Consider the following 6,192-nt stretch of genomic DNA (forward strand, 5'->3'; position numbering starts at 1 on the left):
GTCTGGTTTCCCGCACGCTGTCTGCGCTTGTTTTCTGCATGCTCTCGGCAATGAGACTCGAGGTGTTCAGTGTAATGTATGTACATAAGGTCTGCCCACCACCAGGGGGCACTACCATCAGAGGTCCGAGGGTCATAGGTACACTCATGCTGGGCCCAGTATATAACCTGAACTTCACCTTTGTACTTCACTTCTGGAAGCCATTAAAAACTGACCAGGTTACACTAGTCACTGACTCACAGTACAGAGTTCATTGTATCATTTCATACACCACAACTGGTGACGAGGCAAATACGAACCTGTTATGTATGAGGAAAGCGTCTGACTGGATACTGTGAGCTCAAAGTAAAGTGTGACCTTAGTCCTTTATTGCAGGTCTCCAGAGTGCCTCTCCAGCCTGGGAGGCCTCCTTAACTACCTGTGCTCCCAAGGGATTATGGGATCCCTTGGGACTCCAGAGGATGAGCCCTCTGGTGGCTGTACCAGGTATATACAAGTTTACATATATACCTGTACACTCCCCCCCCCCCCCCCCGCCCCCAAAGTCAACAGTGTAACTATTTACAAGGTGAGACGATCTGGGGCCCTTCTTTCCCTGGTTGATTGTCTCAGTGCAGATGCTGGTATTGGTGAACCGTATGTTGGGCCCTCGCTGGGCTACTGTGCAGCTGGCCTTGCTGGGCTGCCTGGTGTGGTGAGTCCTGCTGGGCTGCTTCGGGTGATGGGTTCCGCTTTGTGGCCAACCGTGGTGTCGGTTGCCACTGGTGTGTATGTTGGGGGATCAAAGATGATAGGGTCCAAAGTGGGTTGCTCAGGATAGTCCGTAAATCTGAGTTTGATTTGGTCCAAGTGTTTCCGGTGAATGAGTCCATTAGAAAGTTTGACCCGAAACACCCTGCTCTCCTCTTTGGTCACAACAGTGCCGGGAAGCCACTTGGGACCTTGTCCATAATTCAATACAAATACAAGGTCATTGATTTCAATTTCGCATGACACATTTGCGCTATCATGATATGTACTTTGTTGAAGCCGCCTGCTCTCTACCTGTTCATGTAGATTGGGGTAAACTAACAAGAGCCTTGTCTTAAGTGCCCTTTTCATGAGCAGTTCAGCAGGTGGAATCCCAGTGAGCGAGTGGGGTCTCCTGCGATAACTAGGCAGGACTCGGGATAGACGAGTCTGCACTAAGCCTTCAGTTACCCTCTTCAAGCACTGCTTGATCGTTTGCACTGCTCTCATTGCCTGACCATTGGATGCTAGTTTGAACGGAGCAGATATGATACCTTTGAACTCGGCACTGGTAAAACATGGCCTGTTGTCTCTCACATTGACATCGGGTAGTCCGTGTGTGGCAAACATGGCCGCAGGCTTTCAGTGGTGGCAACGGACGTGCTTGCCGACATTTTCTCACATTCAATCCATTTGGAGTACGCATCGACAACCACAAGGAACATTTTACCCAAGAACGGGCCTGCATAGTCGACATGGACCCTAGACCACGGTTTGGAGGGCCAAGACCATAAACTTAGTGGCGCCTCCCTGGGTGCATTACTTAACTGCGAGCACGTGTTACATCTGTGCATGCAGGACTCTAAGTCTGCATCGATACCGGGCCACCACATGTGGGATCTGCCTATCGCTTTCATCATTATGATGCCTGGGTGGGTACTGTGGAGGTCACTGATGAATGTGTCTCTGCCCTTCTTGGGAACCACTACCCGATTTCCCCACAGAAGGCAGTCTACCTGTATAGACATTTCATCTTTGTGCCGCTGGAACAGCTTTATCGCTTCCTGCATTTCCAGTGGGACACTGGACCAGCTTCCATGAAGCACACAGTTTTTAACTAGGGACAGTAAGAGGTCCTGGGTCGTCCAGATTCTAATCTGTCGGGTTGTAACGGGTGATTGCTCACTCTCAAATGCTTCCATAACCATGACTAAATCTGCAGGCTGCGCCATTTCCACCCCCCCGTGGTGGGCAATGGCAGCCTACTGAGAGCATCGGCACAGTTTTCTTTGCCTGGCCTGTGGCGGATGGCATAGTTGTATGCGGACAACGTGAGCGCCCATCTCTGGATGCGGGCCGATGCATTAGTATTTATCCCCTTACTCTCGGAAAACAGGGATATAAGTGGCTTATGGTCAGTTTCCAATTCAAATTTTAACCCAAACAGATATTGATGCATTTTCTTTACCCCACAGGCACACGCTAACGCTTCTTTTTCAATCATGCTGTAGGCTCTCTCAGCCTTAGACAGACTCCTGGATGCATAAACAACCGGTTGCAATTTCCCAAAATCATTAGCTTGTTGCAATACACACCCGACGCCATATGATGACTCATCACATGCTAGTACCAAACGCTTACATGGATCATACAACACAAGCAATTTGTTTGAGCATAACAATTTTCTCGCTTTTACAAAGGCATTTTCTTGGCTTTTGCCCCATATCCATTCACCTAATTTACGCAGTAAGGCGTGCAGTGGTTCTAACAGTGTGCTGAGACCCAGTAAGAAGTTACCAAAATAATTCAGGAGTCCTAGAAACTACCGCAACTCCGTCACGTTCTGTGGTCTCGGTGCGTTCTCGATTGCCTTCATCTTCGAATCGGTGGGCTTGATGCCAGCCGCCATTATTCTTCTCCCCAGGAACTCCACTTCAGGTGCCAGGAAAACGCACTGCGAGCGTTTTAACCTGAGCCCCACGCGGTTGAGTCGACTAAGAACCTCCTCCAGGTTCGGAAGATGCTCACTTGTATCCCGACCTGTAACCAAGATGTCGTCCTGGAAGACCTCCGTGCGCGGGACCGACTTCAGGAAGCTTTCCATGTTTCTCTGGAATTTCGCTGCCGCTGATTGAATTCCAAATGGGCATCTGTTATAAACAAAAAGACCTTTGTGCGTGTTGATGCAGGTGAGGGCCTTCGATGATTCTTCCAGCTCCTGCATCATGTCCAGCTTCGTGAACATCTTTCCTCCCGCCAGTGCAGCAAAAAGGTTGTCGGCCTTTGGTAGTGGGTATTGGTCCTGCAGGAAGAAACGATTGACAATTACTTTGTAATCGCCACAGATTCTGACGGTGCCATCTCCCTTGCGGACTGGAACGATCGGGCTGACCCACTCGTTGAATTCGATCAGTGAAATGATGCCCTCGCTTTGCAGCCGGTCTAGCTCGATCTCTACCCTTTCTCTCATCATGTACGGTACGGCTCTCGCCTTGTGATGAATGGGTCGCACCTCTGGAATTAGGTGGATCTGCACTTTTGCTCCTTGGAGCTTCCCGATGCCTGGTTCGAACAGTGAAGGGAATTTGTTTAAGACCTGGGCACACCAAGTGTCGTCAGCGGGCGATAGCGCTCGGACGTCGTCCCAGTTCCAGTGTATCTTTCCCAGCCAGCTCCTGCCGAGCAGTGTGGGACCATCACCCGGTACCACCCAGAGTGGTAGCTTGTGCACTGCTCCATCATCGGAGATCTTTACAGTGGCACTGCCGATAACGGGGATCAGTTCCTTTGTGTACATTCTTAGTTTTGTGCAAATTGGAGTCAACACTGGCCTTGAGGCCTTGCTGCACCACAATTTTTCGAAAGTATTTTTGCTCATGATGGACTGGCTCGCGCCCGTGCCCAACTCCATTGACACCGGGAATCCGTTTAATTCAACCTTCAGCATTATCGGGGGACACTTTGTGGTAAATGTGTGCACCCCATATACCTCTGCCTCCTCGGTCTGAGGCTCTGGTTCACCGTGATCCGCCGTGGATCTGTCCTCCTCTGCAACATGGTGGTTTGCAGGATTAACAGGATTTGCAGTTCACCTGCACATACGTTGGAGGTGTCCCGTTGTTCCACAGCCCTTGGAAACGTATCCTTTGAAGCAGCATGAATGGAAACGATGATCACCCCCACAGCACCGACAAGGTGTTAATGGCCTTGCATTCATCACCCTTGATGGTGGACTCTGAGACATCTGCAGACGTGCAGCTGCAGGCATGTGGTGCCTGCCCTGTATGTTGCAATTTGAAAACAGCACCACTTTGTTCACAGTACTTGTAGCAGCATTCGTGTGCTGAGAGATTTGCTTCGTATTGTCACTGGTGGCAATGAACGCCTGGGCTAACGCTATGGCCTTACTCAAGGTTGGGGTCTCTACAGTCAAAAGTTTGCAAAGTATCATTTCATGGCCAATGGCAAGTACGAAAAACTCTCTGAGCATGTGCTCCAAATGTCCTTCAAATTCGCAATGTCCTGCAAGGCGTCTTAGCTCGGCGACATAACTTGCCACTTCCTGGCCTTCAGACCTTTTGTAGGTGTAGAACCGGTACCGCGCCATCAGAACTCTTTCCTTCGGGTTCAAATGCTCCCGGACCAATGTGCACAAAGCATCGTACGATCTCTCTATAAGTTTCGCTGGAGCAAGCAGATTTTTCATGAGGCCATATGTTGGTGTCCCGCAGATGGTGAAGAGGATCGCCCTTCGTTTGGCAATGTTCACTTTTCCTTCCAGCTCGTTGGCCACAAAGTATTGGTCGAGTCGCTCCACAAAGGTTTCCAAATCATCTCCCGCCAAGAATTTCTCCAGGATGCCCACTGTTCTCTGCATCATTGGGTTCGTTATCTGTATCTCGTCGCCAGTTGTTATGTATGAAGAAAGAATCTGACTGGATACTGTGAGCTCAAAGTAAAGTGTGACCTTAGTCCTTTATTGCAGGTCTTGAGAGTGCCTCTCCAGCCTGGGAGGCCTCCTTAAGTACCTGTGCTCCCAAGGAATTATGGAATCCCTTGGGACTCCAGGGCATGAGCCCTCGGGTGGCTGTACCAGGTATATACGTTTACATATAGAACACAATCCACGCAAAAGTATGGCGAGCACAGCACGATCGAATACTGTTGGAATTCTCGAGAGATTTAATGACGGAGAGGATTGTGGAGATTTCACCGATCGTCTTGACCAGTATTTCGTGGCAAAGAATCTAAACAAAGACAAGGATGCAGAGAAGCGCAGGGCAGTTCTTCTCACCGTCTGTGGCCCCACAATCTATGCACTCATCAAGAATCTGTTCTCACCCACTTTTCTGACAGAAAAGGATTACAAAGAACTGTGTGCTCTAGTTCAGGAACACCTTAAACCCACGGAAGGAATCCTCATATCCAGATATTGCTTCTATACGCACGTTTGTCCAGAAGGCCAGGATGTAGCGGCATTTGTTGCCAACCTGAGACGTCTTGCAGGGTCTTGCAAATTTGGGCCAGCATTGGAAGACATGCTGCGTGACTTTTTCGTGATCGGGGTCAATCACGAGGCGATCTTAAGTAAGATGCTGGCTGCGGAGACGCCAGACCTCAGCAAGGTCATCACCATTGCCCAGGCTTACATGTCCACGCAGAAAAACACGAAGCAGATATCGCGACAAAACAGGAACTCCACGGCAAGTACTGTGTACAAAATTGTATCGACGGCCGGCAGAACGGCACATGGCAGGGCCTACTCGACTGCATCTGCAAGACTGGGAGCCGCTCAAAGATCACCACCGAGGGCCTACTCGACTGCGTATGCGAGAACGGGAGCTGCTCAAAGTTCGCCATCGAGGACCTACTCGACTGCATTTGTGAGAACGGGAGCCGCTCAAAGCCCGCCATCGGGCGCAAATCCGAGCTCAACGTGTTGGCGTTGCGGGGGCAATCACCGACCCCATCAGTGCCGCTTCAGGCAGTATGGATGCAGAGGGTGTGCAAAGATGGGGCATCTTCAGCGGACGTGTCCAAAGCAGAGCAAGCGAGCTGCGACACACCACGTGGATGATGATCAATTCAGCATGGATCTGGCGATGCAGCCGGAGGCATTTGAGAGCTCCGAGGAGGAAGTGTAAAGTGTACGTGCGTTCCTAACAAAGAGCCAACCGATAATGATGGAGGTAAAATTAAACGGCCTGCCGGTATCCATGGAATTAGGCACGGGTGCGAGTCAATCGATAATGAGCCAGAGGACTTTCGAAAAAGCTGTGGGAGACCAAGACAGAGAGACCCAAGCTGAGTCCGATAAATGCGGAGTTGCATACCTACACCAAATAGCTCATACCAGTGATTGGTATTGCAGCAGTAAGCGTGTCGTACGAGGGAGCGGTTCATGATCTACCGTTATCGATTATCCTAGGCAACGGCCCATTGTTATTCGGCAGGACTTGGCTC

This window comes from Pristiophorus japonicus, chromosome 10 (genome assembly GCF_044704955.1).
Source record: "Pristiophorus japonicus isolate sPriJap1 chromosome 10, sPriJap1.hap1, whole genome shotgun sequence".
Taxonomy (NCBI): Eukaryota; Metazoa; Chordata; class Chondrichthyes; family Pristiophoridae; genus Pristiophorus; species Pristiophorus japonicus.